Genomic DNA, 15992 nt, shown 5'->3' on the forward strand with positions numbered 1-15992 from the left:
ATTTACAAATCCTGGATGATACTGCACCTTGTAAGCAGGGCCGTTGTATAGGGGAGAAAGGTGATGATAATTCTTGGGGCCCAGCACCCAGTAGGGCCCACAAAAAACCCCAGTAGTCTAATCTTTGTATGACTGAATTATTCTGTATGACCCTGACTGATACTCAAATAATGCTGCATTAGCATCACAACAAAGTAATTAAAAAATGATAATACATACGTACTCTAAGAAAGAAGGGGAAAAGTCAGGGGGCAGGGGCCCACTTTAGTATTCTTTCAGGGGAGGGGGCCCAGAATCCCTAGCAACGGCCCTGCTTGTAAATTACAACCTATGCCAACATTGAGGACCAGTGCAGGGATTATATCCTTTATATAGCATATACAGTCAGTCTAACAGCTTGATGAGGATGTGCTTTGAGCCAAATAATATAATAATGGTAATTATAATAACCTTAGTACAGCTGAGGCTGATAGGAATGTAATTAGTTTTGCAAGTCATGAACCAAATCAATTGTTTGTATTGATGTGTATTTCAGTGATACACATGCACCACTGACAGTGCATACAAAGTGTATTGTAATGTATGTAATGATCTTCATTATGCATGAATAAATGCATAATGTGGACCAGAGAGAGTAAATGGTGAGTTAATGAAGAGAGTGAAGTCCACCAACCTCCTGGTGCTTCATATTGATGAATATCTCCTGTTTGAATAAGGTTTGAAAAAGAAAATGCTGTTTCCAACAGTTAACATTTAAAAATGTAAGTATACTTCAATTTTGTGATACATTTTTAAAGATTTATGTCTCCAGTAGGAATTGACTGACTTGCGACGCAGTTGGAAAATGCAAGGCACATAGAGATGCATTGTTTTGGTCAAGGTACCTGACAACTACAGTACCATCCAACACACATGTCAAAAGTAAAAATGGAAAATCTTTCAATGATATACAGTAGTAACATTCTGCTATTTGTGTATGTAAGTGCATCCATGCCTTATGCAGTGGACATTTCCAGCTATTAATAATTTAAGTCATATGTCCTTCATCATGCACACAAACAGTTCCCGTATCCCTTTTGAATTCACATGATTCAGACTTGAGAATTATCATGAGACTTACAAAACAAATCATCTTCGGATCAGAAAAAAATTCAATCAAAAATGAAGAAGCAAATGTCAAAATAAAAAAAAAGTCACTGGTAAGAAAGAAACAAACAAAAAGAAATAAACAACATGTCTTGGGGAATTGAATGACAAAAGATCACACAGTTCTTTAAAACAGGTTCAACACATCTGACACATCACACAGCTGCTCCCCGCTGCAGCAGCAGCTCTGGATATCTTGAGATGGCACCGTAATATTGTTGCTCTTTACAGTCCACAGACGAGTCAGCTCGTCCCCTTATTCTCTATGTTTCGGTCTTGGCAGTCGCCCAAACTTAATGAGCCAGTGACCTTTTGCAGCATTATTTTGCACAGTCTACTGCTAAATCACAATCCACCCAGCGTTACCAGACTGTCTTATTTGCATTTATATTGATGGGAGGAATGTGATGGTTGATGAAGGGACGGTTGCAGCGGCTGTGGCCTGGACACGGTCAGATAAAATGACACACTGGATCATCTGGGCGCCTGTTGGTCTCTCACTTTCTTCATTTGTGTCAAACATTGTTCTGATGAAGCCTCCGAAGGTCTCCATGGAGATTGGGGTCGATGACGATGATCAATCAACAGCTGCTGGGAGAAGATAAGAGTAAAGAAAGTGCAGGGACATTATTAAAGAGTTGTGATTTTTCTATACACTGTCAAAAATAACATATCAGGTCGATGAAGGAGAACAATACTACAAAAGTGTAATCAACTGTAACTGCAAATAAGAAGGTGGACGGGTCCTGTTGGGGAAGTTGGGACACTATTGGTCCACAGGAACAGACGGTCCTCAAGATTTTTCTCAGTGAGTTCGGGAAAGTAAAGTATTTCCATTTAAAAATTGTGAAGCTTAAACGGATAGTTCAACATTTTGGCAAATTGGCCCATTGCCATAATCCCTATAGTTTTAGGAGTAGGTTCATCACCTTTAATTGTCGGTGCTCCACGCTATGAGATAATATCGGAACGTTAGGAGACAGAGTTGTTTTCGAGGTGAATGCAGAGACTGCTTGCTGAAAAACTGCCGAAAAACAGGAACGCGCATCAGTGGTTTTGCATGAATTTACCTCTAAAACAACTCTGTCTGGTAATGTTCCGTTATTATCTCATAGCGTGGTGAATGTGCAGGTCACAACTTGTCCACGAGAGCGTTTTGGAGTTGTTGGATTGTGTATTTGATGAGTTTGATGAGGGAAACCAAGAAATCCCATTAGCCTCCGTAGCGTACCTCTGAGCAGCTCGCCGTTCTAAAAATAGCTTGCACCGACAATTAAAGGTAACAAACCTACTCCTAAGACTATAGGGATTGTGGCAATGGGCCAATTTGCCAAAATGTTGAACCATCCCTTTAAGAAGATACTTTTTCAAGTGCAGTTAATTCCTCACTCTCTCTTCATACCTTCTTTGAATAATTGCTTTTTCATCCTGACATTTCACTGCTAATTCTCATCAGCCTAACAGACTTGGTCTGTGTCTGAAGAAGTGACACTGGGAGATATGTGCATCATACAACCCATCAGAAGATTTAGCTGTGAGGTGTCCCTGGGAGCTCAATGCAAATTCAGAAAAACATTTCCATGAATTTGATAACGCTGGTGTTGCAAATTCATACATCCATAACTCTGCTTATCAGATTCCAGTGACCGCAGGCTAAATAGGGCAGACATCGCTCCTGCAACACTTTCAAGCACCTCCTGAGGCTCTCTCTGGCCGGATGAGAAACGTAACCTTCTACCCGGTTTGAATGTGCCTGGAAAACCTCCTCAACAGCATGAAGGAGTAGCAGCTTCACTTAGAAATTCCTCCAGATGTTCCCCCAGAGCTGATCAGCCTGGCTTTAAGGCTGAGCCTAGACATCCTACAGAGGAAATCCCCGTTTCACTTGTATCTCACTGCTGTGCTCCCTACCCAGATCTCCAACATCATGACAGCTGATCCTGAGTGTACTCAAATTATCAATATCAAAGGCATTGTCCAAGTGTGTATAGGCTATACATTACATGTGTTTGTTTCTGGTCACTGACCTTGAATTTAGCATTTTAAGTGAAGATTTATTTTGTTCACGTTCATTAAAGGGACAACGAGGAGTTTTGGAAAAGCGAAGTGTTTTCACACTACATTTATGAGCCTCCGCGCGCACCGTACATTTCTTTGACCGGCGCAAGACAGACTCATGTTTTCATTCATCAAGAATTAAAGTCAGAGGTTCGAAGACGATCACATACCGTCGTAGTTCCGACCATAAACGGTGATTCGGCGGCGTTATTCTCATGACTCACCACGAAACCGGAAGTAAAGAAACGCTGGTCGGCTCGCCCAGCATTTCCGCCACCACTAATAATAACAAAATAACGATAGAGACAAAACGATATATTTATCGAAAATGGGCCCATTAACAAGTGTGGGTAGCGTAGATTCATCCACATTAAAGTGAGACTTTTTTATAACCAAATAGAAACTCCTCGTTGTCCCTTTAATTCATTTCCTTAATGACAATTCCATTTTACCAGCAGCCATGAATATATATGCCCATCAGTATCTTTATCAGAGATGTCTGAGATTTAATGAAGTCCCATAGTGTCACATCAGTCCAAATCATATTTCCTTTAATTGGAAGTTTTTAACTGATATAGGATGTGAATACTGTATAAACGCACCCCTGAAAACCTACTGTTCAAGTGCTGTCACACTCACTACACTTTTTCTTTTAATTACTCAAGGTTCAAGGTTCAAGGTTCAAGGTTTCTTTTTTAATACCAGCTGGTAAATTTGTTGTGCAGACAGGCACTCAGCAATCCCAGTACAAAAAACAGCCGCACACAGACATCATGACACACAAATCACAAATATAAAAGACAACATAATCAAAATACATGGTCAAAGTCATAGGAGTAGAAATAGAAAAGTGCTTCTACATAGAAAAGTGCTTCTACGTGTCCCTAGGGTCAGCTAAGTTCAATATGAACAAGATCACCTTGTGGCTTTACTTGCTGTGGGTATGAAGCTACTTCTGTACCGTAGAAAAACTCGCAGTGTTCACACACACGCAGTGTTCACACACAAAACACAGTGACTGTCTTTAATGAAAGTACATTCTCACTTGTTTGTCTATGAATAAGTTTAGAGGTGGTTTGAACCAGTCGCTCCAGTACTTTGTCATGTTTAATCTTTTCACTTGTAAAGAGGTCATGTGACCTGCTCCATGTGAAAACCTGCTAACCCATGTCAGGTCGGTGCAGACTGGCAGATGGAATCAGTGGGTGATGCAATCTGTTTCCTGCTGTAGAAATAAGTGGAAGACACAAATGAGCAGGGATCTGTGACTGTCAAGAACGTCACAGCAGATCATCAGGCTTTTTCTTCAGTATGTTGCCACCTCCTAAGCCACAGTCTAGTGGCTACACACAGCATCTATGTTATGCTTCTATAAACAACTATGTAAGAAAGTCTTCCCATACATTATTAAACTGCTTTTCAATTACATCGTACAGATCATCTATTGCTTCTCAAGTCACAGGCAGCTGTTGCTCCTAAAAATGTTGTTCAATGCAAGCTGTAAGTACTTTTAAAGAAATATTTGCATCATCTATCAACACATTAATGTTTTAAAATGTGTCGCTTTTCCATATCAAAATGTCTAAAAATGACTAGAGCTCACACTTGAGCTAACACTACGCAAAAAATATTTCCAGCATTTCCCAAACCAAGAAAAATCTGTTTTTTTTAATGATGGTAACAGTACGTGTCCTTTGGGCTTGTCAGTGATATCATATCCCCCATACTCATGTGGATGTCTGCCAGAAGCTCAAAATTGACATATCTCATTTTAAGGCACATACACTTCTTACAATAGGTTTTTTTTTCCATCTAAATATTTGAACCAGATGAAGGATTTTGGTTCAGTGGTCAGGATCTTAAACTTTCAGATAAAGCAGAGTAAATGTTGGACAGCTGAGGTCCCAGCTGCTGAAGACGTCACGTCATGTGTCAATGGTGAACATCTAACTGAAGCGGATTCTTTTTCCTCTCTAAACCTCTTGTCTGTCGTCCTATTGCTGCAGTTACCAAGGCCGCTGCTGGCCTCCGTTGCACCAGGTGAGCAGCCTTTAAATGACTCACTTCCCAAGTGACACTGCCTTTTGGGTGTTCCTGTTTGTTGATGGGGATAATTCAGCTGCAGGTAAAAAAAAAAAGAAAACCCATAAATTTTCAGAGAAAGAGCCAAAACAAAGATTAGCTGCAGCTCCTAGCTATTCCCTATAATGCCCTATACAGCACAGCTGAAACACTGACTTTGTAAAACTACTTTATTCAGTGTTTGTTACAGTAATCATAGCATCTGTTTGATTTCCTGAACCTCTATGAAGCTGAACTGCTGCTTATAGGAATAATAAAACAGATTGTTTGTTAGTGGATATCATCCCTGATTCCTGCTCACACAACTTTTACTGCCTGTTGCTATTAATAATTGTTTAATATTAGCATTTACATTTTAATAGACTTTGATTGTCTAAAGGTTAGTACGGTATATATTTCTGCATCAGGGCACAATATGGTTGTTGTTGTTTATTTACCTTAATATTCACAGTACATCAAGCTCATTATTCAGTAATACACATGCAGTATCAATGACAGTAATTAAAGTAAACACTTAATATCATAACGAATCAGCTTCATGTCACCTGCAGCTTCATATTTTTAGAGGATAATCAAGCACGTCATTGTCAAATTACACAACGTCTAATAATCAAACACTTAAACCCCCCTGCATTATATGCGAAAGTAACACACCTAGTAACCTAGTTTTTACTGGTTCTTCATTAGTTACCTGCATCCTGCTATTTGCTGTGATGATGCCCAAAATACACCTGTCAACTTCTCCTTATACATGTAAGAATATAGGGTGAATTCCAATTCTCCCCTTAGCCCTAGCCCTTGGCCCTAACCCTTCGTTTTGCGCGTTCACGTGAAGTGGTAGGGATGTCCCAATTCTGGTTCAGACGAGGGTTAGGGGGAAGTGGTAGGGCTATCTCGCCCTCGAAACGGAGATTTTTCCGGGGCACACTACAGACCGAGGGCTATGGCAAGTTTCCCAGAATGCATCTTGTGGCAACCGGCAGCTGTTTTATTTCTCACTGTAGCGCTGTTATTCCGTCATTTTGTTAAGTTTTAATATTTTTTAATGCGAGAAAGTAGCTGTTTAGATCCCCAATGTGCGGTCGGTTTATCCAAATGACGGCTGTTTAGACGTTTGCTCCGATGTTTTTCGGAGAAGTGAAGCTCCACGTTGGAGCCTCCACCTGTGGAGCAGATCAACGGCTCGTCACGGAGACACCACCCCGTCCGGAGAGCTTGTCAGCCGGCCAACCTCCCGACCTCATCAAGGTAGAAAAGAAGACCACTAATTAACTTACCCGCAGGTTTTTAAAGGTTTAACGCCGCATAGTTACATTCTTTTTAGGAGATAAATGCTGGTCTCATTGATGAAATGTAACAAATGTCACATTCATTTGTTTGAATTAAAAGTGAAGCTTCATGTGTTTTGGACACAGGAGCAGCACTGCCTGGGGGATCTGTAGCCTATACAGAAATCACCACATTTACATCAATAAATAAATGTTTTACAATGAACCGATCAGTCTTCATTAAATTTTATTTTATTTTATTAAGTTAACGTGGTTTTGAATAGAGGATTTGTGGCAAAAGCTCGTCATGTGTGCTTATGTGAAAGCCAGCAGAGACTACTGATGACGTATGTGATTGTTGAAGTGGTGTCCCAATTCGTAGGGGTTGACTTTCAACCCTATTCCTTGTAGCTCCGTTTCAAGGGCGAGGGTTAAGGGCTAGGGGTAGGGGTAGGGATGAAAAATAGAATTGGAATTGGGCCATAGAGTACAAGAGGGCCAAAACTAATTATGGCATCACAAAGCTTTTAATTAGTTATCCTTCCAAACAAAAACAAAATACATATTATTTTTCATTTTCATTTTTGCCTGTGGCGATAAAAAAAAAAAAAAGTATATTAAGTCACTTGACTTCATGTTGACATAGAAGCAGATAGCTCAGTTGCGAGTGGAAATATCATGCAACCTCCTAATAAACCTCTAAAGCTAATTTGTGTTTCACTTTGTTTACAACATTACTGCACAGGAAACACAAGTCACTTTTAATTTTCTAACCATCAACAAGAAATTCATAACAACGTGTTTAACACTTGGGGATATGTGTGTCCCCTTATTCTAACACCATTCATTTTAAGGTCTGTACTCTGGGGTGACTGTTAATGTCAAAAAGACATTGAAATAAAAAATGAAAATGTGAATTTTACCAAACCATCTCTAATGAGAACAAATACATTTTCATGATGACATGAAGGTATTTCAAACACTGGCTGCTGTATGGCCTTGCAAAGATCTCGACACTGTGACATTAATCAATGGCTTTGATGAGTGAGGTTAATCCTCCAGTTACCATGAGATCATGATCAATATCCTTCCATAAGAACTAACATAAAGACATGCTGTATGAAAATAATTCTCCCAATGCATTCCTCTATTGGCAGCAGATGGTGTTAAAGTTTGTGGCCTTTCAAGATGACATGAAATATCTTTATCATATATTCAGTTTTGTTCTATTTCTACCTCCTGAGCTGTTGTGGCATATAGTTCACAGATGCTCGTCCTCCTCTGCCTTAACCAAGAAATCACTGTTGGGATAAGAAGTCAAGATGCAGCTTGTTGACACCAAGCATCTCTCTCCTCTTTTCTGGGGCTCAATTTGGAGGCACTCGTGGCTAGGGTCCATTTACGACAAACACCAGTCCAAGTGAGCACAGCGCAGCGCCGCTCAGCTGAGTGAGTGTGGAGCCTCGGCTAACAAAGTAAAAAAGCTGACTCTGACAGCCATGACACTCACACTCAGATGCCCTAAAGTGGCCACCTGGCACAAGATAGAGCTTTTATTAAGGTGAACATGACTTTTCTGTCACAGTGTCTGGTTCGTTTTGCACTTAGATACAGATTCAAACTACAGACTGATGTTGTGAAACAACCACAACCAGGAATATGAAATAAACCAGACAATCTAAAGCTGTGTGAATGTGAAAGGTAATGTTTAAAGTCCCCCTCCCGCGACCCTTTTTGGTTATTTTAAAACATTCTCTGTGGTCTTTAAATTGTGATTATGATGTTTTTAGCCAAAATCACAAAACCTGTGCCATTTCCCAGGGCTCTTCTTCTGCACAGCACCAGCAGCTCATTAGCAATGCGCCTCTGGAGGGTGGGCGGAGACTGCACTGCTCTGCACCCCATCCCCTCACTCGCTGACAGCTGGACATTGTACAATTACTGATTCAGTGCTTTAGCGTAAAACTGCACACTGGAATTCGATCCCAGACTGGAGTATAGTCCTGGCTCACGGTGCAAGCTGCTTTACCAGGTGAGCTATACCTGTTATACCCCAACAGCTACACCGAGCTGCCAAGCCTTTCACCTCTGAGCCAGATGCAGAGCGGGGCGGGAGCTTGTAGCACTAGTGCCCTCCCCTGGAGTTGTGACACGTCAACTCCAGTCTCCCTGAAACGGCCAGTCTGCGTCTGCCATTGGTTCACAGCAATTTGAAGGCAGAAAAACTCAGAAATGCTATTTTGCACTTCCTTTTCTGCTGATATGTCCTCTAACACAAGACAAATGCCATAGGAACATGTGAAAAGCACAAAAAACACGATTTTCATGGGAGGGGGTCTTTAATCAATAGTAATCAGGTTGTAGAAAACCATTAGCCTTGTTTCCATCCATGTTGGACCAACCTGTATTAACAATTACTTTGAAAATAACACAAATATTAGAAACCCCATCAATAATATAATACAGTATAATATAATATTAAATAAAATAAAATGTATTTTCTTTGATGTGCTTTGATGTTGTTTCAACATAAGACACAGCATTTGAATGCAGCAGAGCACTGGCAGAGAAACAAATGTGTGGGAACAGGTGGGCAGGGAGGCTCAGGTGATTGCAGGGCTGATTATAAGTGGGACCAGGTGTGTGAGTGAGTAGGGCAGGCAGGTGAGAGCCCAGGTGGGTGGCAGGAGTGTGTGTGTGTGTGTGTGCAGTTCATTTTCTGCTGGTGCCATCCTCAGGAGAGATTATCATGCTCAGTGCTATATTTTCATGACCTATACTATATTGTCTAGCATCTAAAATAGCACATTTGTCATTTTTCATCTGCTCGGGTTGTACTACTGTCTTTCAGGCTGCTATGAAATCCAGCACACTTCAAACGTATGTACTCCGCAGAGGATGGAGCCATGGGGGACACACAGTCTTTCCATTCAGCTCTTGCGGATGTTTTACACTAAGGCAGAGATGAACCAGAGGCTTTTTGTTCCAGACCTACAGGCGGAGCTCAGTGGTCAGCAGCTGGGCTCAAATTAAAACTGAGTGAAAATGGCTCACACGTGGAAAAACGGGAGCTGGAAACTGAACAGGGACGCAGACAGCAGCACTGAAGTGGACACCATCCCATTCATCCATCCATCCATCCTCTACACACTATGTTTTTCTGCTCTGGCACGTTCTCCGCCTCCACCAGCTTCCAACAATATCCCACCTGTGTGCTCTGATGTCTTCTCTGTATTCTGGATTCATGCCCAGTCTCTGTCTCTGAATGAACACAGAGTGTATATTTAGCTAGTTCAGTTCAGTTCAATCAAAGTCCTTCTCAATATTAGAACGTCTCTGGTTCAATTCAAATTTGAGGAACTAGGAACTTCACTTGTGAAGAGCAGACAGTTAATATTCAAACAGAATAAATACAAATGTTAAAAGAGAGAAAGGGACACATATACACTTCTGAATACTGTATATATACAAAGATGTTAGGTTAGTTGTTTAGTAGTCTAATAGATGAAGGTAATGACTGATCCAAAGTCTTGTTTAATTTGTGATCTTCTTTGTGGAATGTGTCCTGACCAATGTGTCTTTTTGTTTTCCTTCCTTCCCTGTGGGGTAAGGTTTTGGGGGATAGAAAAAGAAGAAGAAGGATAAAAAAAATAGAATACTCTGTTTTTCTTTGGCCTAAAGGTTGAAGGTTAGGTCAGAGGTCATTTGACCATCTTGACAGTGGCACATCTCTGTCTGGAGAAGGTGGGATTCTGAAGGACAACATATAAAAAGTGGGTCTTTCGGACTGAACAGGAGGGAGATCTCACAGGCTCTCCAGGATTCAGCATTTTCTTCTTTACATCAACCCATCAATATACAAAAACATGCAAATGAATCCAGAGAATAGCCTGTAATTCCTCTTTATGTGTCAGCTCACAGTGTAAGCACTCACGATGAACACGGTGAACATTTTTGTCATGGCCTGAAACCTCGCATACAGCAGCTACATATGACAGCATCAGATAATATTAGGATGGCCTTGTTCTCGTGCGGCTCTGATTGCTCACAGCACGCTCAGCTGCACTGGACCTTGTGCGTTTTGACAGCTCCATGATGCCAAAGAGCTTTCAGGAAGGCGGCGACACACTGGCACCAGATTAGATGTAGAAGTAGTTTGCTAACACATTACTGCTCTTACCCTTTATTTTTCTTCATCTCCACAACAAACTCTGCACGTCACAACAAGGTCTGTGAGCTGTGATCAACACCTTTTTTTTTCCATGAAGGAAAATAGTTACAGCTGACTGATGGTTACCCAGTGTTGGGGGGAGCAAAAAACGCGACTAAAATTGATGCAGGCAAACTGGAGTTACACCATGGCTACCCGGTGCTAGGGATAGCGACAACGCTAACCTATGGGGGCAATTCTTTACTTTCTTTACAAAAATAAACGGTCGAGCAAGTGCAGTGTCCATAATATCTCAGACTGTTTATTTTTGTAAAGAAATCATCACAACATGGAAAAAGTGTTTGTTTCTGTGGCGGGGAGAGCAGGCGCTCTGCGATCGGATAGTAATGTCTTTCCAGGATGTTTCAGAGTTAGGCTATCTGAGATGAGTGATTCCATGCAAAAACACAAAGTTTATACTGTTTATACTGTACACTATATGAGTTCAGTGGTGTCTCGTAAGGATTTGAGTCATGTACCATAGATATTTGATTGTTTTTTGAGTGTTTGTTATGGTTGAAACTTTGCCCCCATGGGTTAGCGTTGTCGCTATGCCGACTGCCGGGTAGCGTAACTGTAACTCCGGTTTGCCTGCATCAATTTTAGTCGCGTTTTTTGCTCCCCCCAACACTGGGTGACCATCAGGACAACGATTTAGGGGTCAAAAATCTCCTTTAATCAATTACCAATACTAACAGGAGAGGGAGATAACGTCAGACATTGGGGTAAATTCATTAAACATGCTATTATGGCCTGCATTGAGGATAGCTGTGATGAGTACTCAGGCCTGTGGTATTTAGTAGTCATCTATCTTTCATTCACCACAGTTCAGTGATTAACAAATATGAAAATCATATGAAGATGACGTGTTATGGCACAAAGGGTTCTGCCTTGTCTGTCCCTCTCTGCTCTCCCCTACAGCTCTGCCTCCTGTGCAACTCTGGCCTGCATGGATAACCAGTAAAGCTAATGGATGGATGTTTGTTTAGCTGGTTGATTTCTTCTTTGAGTCAGAAAAAGGAGAACTTGATCATTCTGTCTCATTTCATGTCACTCAGTCAGTCAGGTCAGTCCACTCAAGGCCTTTTAAGGTAAAACATGTCACTCTTGCACACTTTTCTAAATCAAAACAAAAACATTAAAGCACTCTCAGGTGATTGTCAGAATGTGGAGAGTATTGATGGAGCTCCGGTAAATCACGTCAAGTAGCATCCTCAGTAAAATGTTCACAATTTAAATGTAAATGTTAATGCGTGGCATCTATTTTTTCCCACCACCACTTACCCTGCTCTCATATTTTATCTGATGTGACTGTAAATTGAATTTCTCCTCAGAGGAGGACATGGTCGCGTCTTGTTTACAAGTCCATGACTTACAGAAACACTCCCACATCCTCTCTCTCTCTCTCTCTCTCTCATCACCCCCTCGCTCTTACAGACGCATGAACACAAAATGGCAGAGCTTCTCAGACAACGCACACCCGGCCAGGCACCAGCCCAGATGACTGTCATTACAGTGCATCTTCTAAGTATTCCAACTCAATCAGAGGTGACACAAAAGGCCTTATCAGAGCTGACGAGCCGGCCTCTCAAGTCCCCTTCTTCCTTCTTCTGCTGATTGCAGCTATCAGCGGCTGTATGGGCAAGATGCCGCCTGATAACTCTCCTTTCCCAAATGAGCCCATCTTATGCGTTTGTACTCGGAGAGGTGATGCCCCCCCTCTCCACCCCCATAGGTGTCGAAGCCAGAACGCCATGTGGTGCGTACACATGGAGGCTGAATGTTTAATGTAGGGCTCTTCATCGGTGAACGTCTGAGAAATCAGTTCATGTTTCGTCCCGTTTTCTGTTCCATTATTTCAAATTACGGTTATGATTATGTGAAATAGGTTGTTGTCAGTGACGTGGCTTCCAACCGCCACTGACAGGCACCTGTAACACTCAGAGACTCCTTCGACAATGTTTGAAACCTGCATTCAGAAAAGATGAAGACGTCTGCATCGCCCAGTTATTGTAATTATGCAGCTTAAGCCGTTTTCCCACTAAAATTAGCGGGTCGGCGCGGGTTTTTTAAACGCGGGTCGACCCGCTAACAATCGGCATTTGGCCCCTTTCCCATTGACCAAAATAAGCCGAGTCTGACCCCCCGCGGGGGGATCAGACAGAGCAACCATGTTGCCCCGCTCTCATCCGCGGTGCGAGTCATGCCACAGCCGCCTGCCGCGGAGGTCCGTCGGCCGAGGCAGATGAGGCGTCTGGCCGACCTGCGGAGCACCAGGACCGCGGAGGACAGCGAGTCTGCCGCGGCCATATGACAGTTCGTCCGCGGCACAACACGTCAGTTAAACAGACTGTCATTTCTTTTCTTTTTTTTTCAATCGTTTTCGGTCAGTGTTCTTTGATGTTTTGATCCCAGTCTCGAATGAGAGCAGAGCGGAGCAGAGCTTTGTTTTGGTACGTGATATGAGACGCGACCGGCGCGATGATGTGGCGCCACGTAACGTTCAGTGTCATCACGTAAATTAGCGGGTTGACGCGGGTCTGGCGTTCCCACTGCAAGCCGATCAGAGCCGAGCCGATTAAAGGCGATTTTAACCCGCGTCGCTTGCCGAGTCGTTTGACCCGCGTCGACGCGGCTCATTGCGCCTTTCCCACTGCCACCAAAAGCCAATTGTTAGTGGGTTTAAACAGGTTTTTTGGCCAGTGGGAAAGGGGTATTACTAATTGCTAATGAGTTACCATTATGATGCTCAGATTGTGATACCTACTCATGTTGCCAATACTGACACTACAGTTAAAAGTACAATGCACTGAGGCCAAAAAATTCCGTTGGCTTCCTGCTGTGACCAGATGAATGTGGATCAGTCACATCAGGTTCAAGTTCAAGTTTACTTTGTCACATATAATTACAAGTAATTAAAGTGAAATTCTTACCTATACCTTTGGTCATTTGCATAACATAAGTAGAAATACAAGAATATCCACCTTTTTACGAACGTCAAAAACGTAAGCCTGTTTCACTCTTCTGGTGGAATTTTATGTTTACGTTTCCATGTTTTTTTTTTTCAATGAAAATTTGTAAAACGCAGATCATCACACCAGCTTTTAACAATGGATATCACACAAACTGACATCCGTGTTAAAAGCCAGTGTTAGAGCCATGCGTTTACCGCAACATTTTATTATTAAAGCAGAAGTAAGCGGGGTCATCCCTATGTTCCCACAGCCCTATGTTCCCTCATTTCTAACTTTTGTCGTCACTGAAAATTAGGCCCTATTCCCACAGCCCTTTGGTCCCACCATTGGTTGGGTTTAGGCAATGAAGAAAGGAGTTGGTTAAGTTTAGTAAAAAGACCAGGTAGAGGCTAGACAGGCCAGATAGACAGAGACCAGATAGGTAGAGAGAGTCCAGAGGGAACATAGGGCTGAGGGAACATAGGCACGCTCCCAAGTAAGCGATCCGGTCGTTTTGGCTAACTTTTTGTCAGCCGATGGCGTTAGCAGCCCCCGCCCTCGTCATGGATCTATTGGTCCTCGTCCCTACGTCACCACATTCACGCGCATCCCTTGGCTGCACACACAGCCCTTCATGCCGTTCTCTCTCCTCATTGGATAAAGGTTGTAGGATACAAGGAAAGTTTTCTCCTCGGCTTACAGCAGAGCAGAGTGACTGACAGACCCGTGTTTCAGACCAAACACTCTATGTAAGTGATTGCTGTCGGAAGATATAACTATTTAAGACTTAGTATTAACACAAACATTCCGCTTACTTCTGCTTTAAAATCATATTTGTATTTGTATATTATTAAAAGTCCAAAGTGCAGTAGTGCATGGAAGTGTATGTGCAGTGAGGTCAATGCTCATCAAACTCTTATAACACTAAATACTCTTGTGCGATAGTTCCCATTTAACACTTCAACACTTCACTGAACCAAGTCAAAAAATGTTTGTCTTAGTTCATTTTATATGAAGGAGAACATTGGCTATGTGCAAAATCACTCGTTGCACCCACTATAATCCAATGTGTAGTCAATTTTGTGCTTCCCATTTGTGTAGTGAGAATTATTATCCGTATACACCGTCGCTAATCGAGTAATATATAACATCTAGTGTGACGCTTACGCTGAAAGAAAGCAACAGTGCAGACAAAATTATGGAGGTGAGACATAATAATTACGCACATTATCTCTGAACACATTTCTCTCTAGATTGAGACATCTTGTCTGTAATCAGATGCTGTCATTTAATGATAGCAGATTATTAGCAGCACCGGGGGCCACAACAAAGCAGAGATTTGAAAAGCTGAGGGTAATGAGAACGATCATTGTCATGTAGAGCAGACAGCGGTTTAGACAGCCTTTTTAACAACTAATCACAACTCATTTAAGCTTCCTCGATGTGAGATCTCCTGGACAAAGAGTGGAACAATCAGCGTGTGTGTGTGTGTCATTGGTGGTGGTGTTAACTCAGAGGTCATTCACACAGTTATTCACCGTCTGATGCTCACGGTGTCTTCATTAGCTGTGGGGGTCCAAAGCCGATCCAAGCCCGAGGCTCTAATCTGAAAATGGAGAAATGGAGTGTTCAAAATAATTGAATATTATCTTTTTAGATTAAAATCTGAAATAAAAAAAATAACTTATTAAAGAGTTTAATGAGGATGTTTTCTCACAATTTTACTCTTCTACTGATTTATGATTACCTGTGCTGATCTGCAGTCAGACATTTCCACCCTCCGCTCATTCAACAGTTGAATACAGATTTGAGAAAGCCATTTTATCTCCTCTTCAAAAAACAACTTAGAAAAAAAAATCTGATTCATTGTGATAAAAATTGGAAATAGCCTGGCTCAAGTGGAAAAGTTGAGCTTGACAAAAGCAAAATACAACGTTGTGGATTGGAAACAGACTGATGAATAATTCATGGTTATGTGGTGTATGAATATAGAATATTATTATTATTATTATTATTATTATTATTATTATTATTATTATTATTATTATTTATTAAATAGCATAAATGTGTGGTTCACATGAAGTTGCAAATTGTTTGAAGTTGTCATGGTGATACGATATGAGTCCTGTTCAGTCATATGGAAAAGAGTGACCGTTGTGTGTGTGTCTCCATGGTAACGCTTCAGTGTCGATCAGCTGTCTGAGGAGTTACCGGTGTTTCTGTTATTGAGATGTCTGTGAGATGGAAATAAACAAGAACTAAAGATCAACTATA

This window comes from Trachurus japonicus, chromosome 12 (genome assembly GCF_045865225.1).
Source record: "Trachurus japonicus isolate A0001 chromosome 12, Traja_1.0".
Taxonomy (NCBI): Eukaryota; Metazoa; Chordata; class Actinopteri; order Carangiformes; family Carangidae; genus Trachurus; species Trachurus japonicus.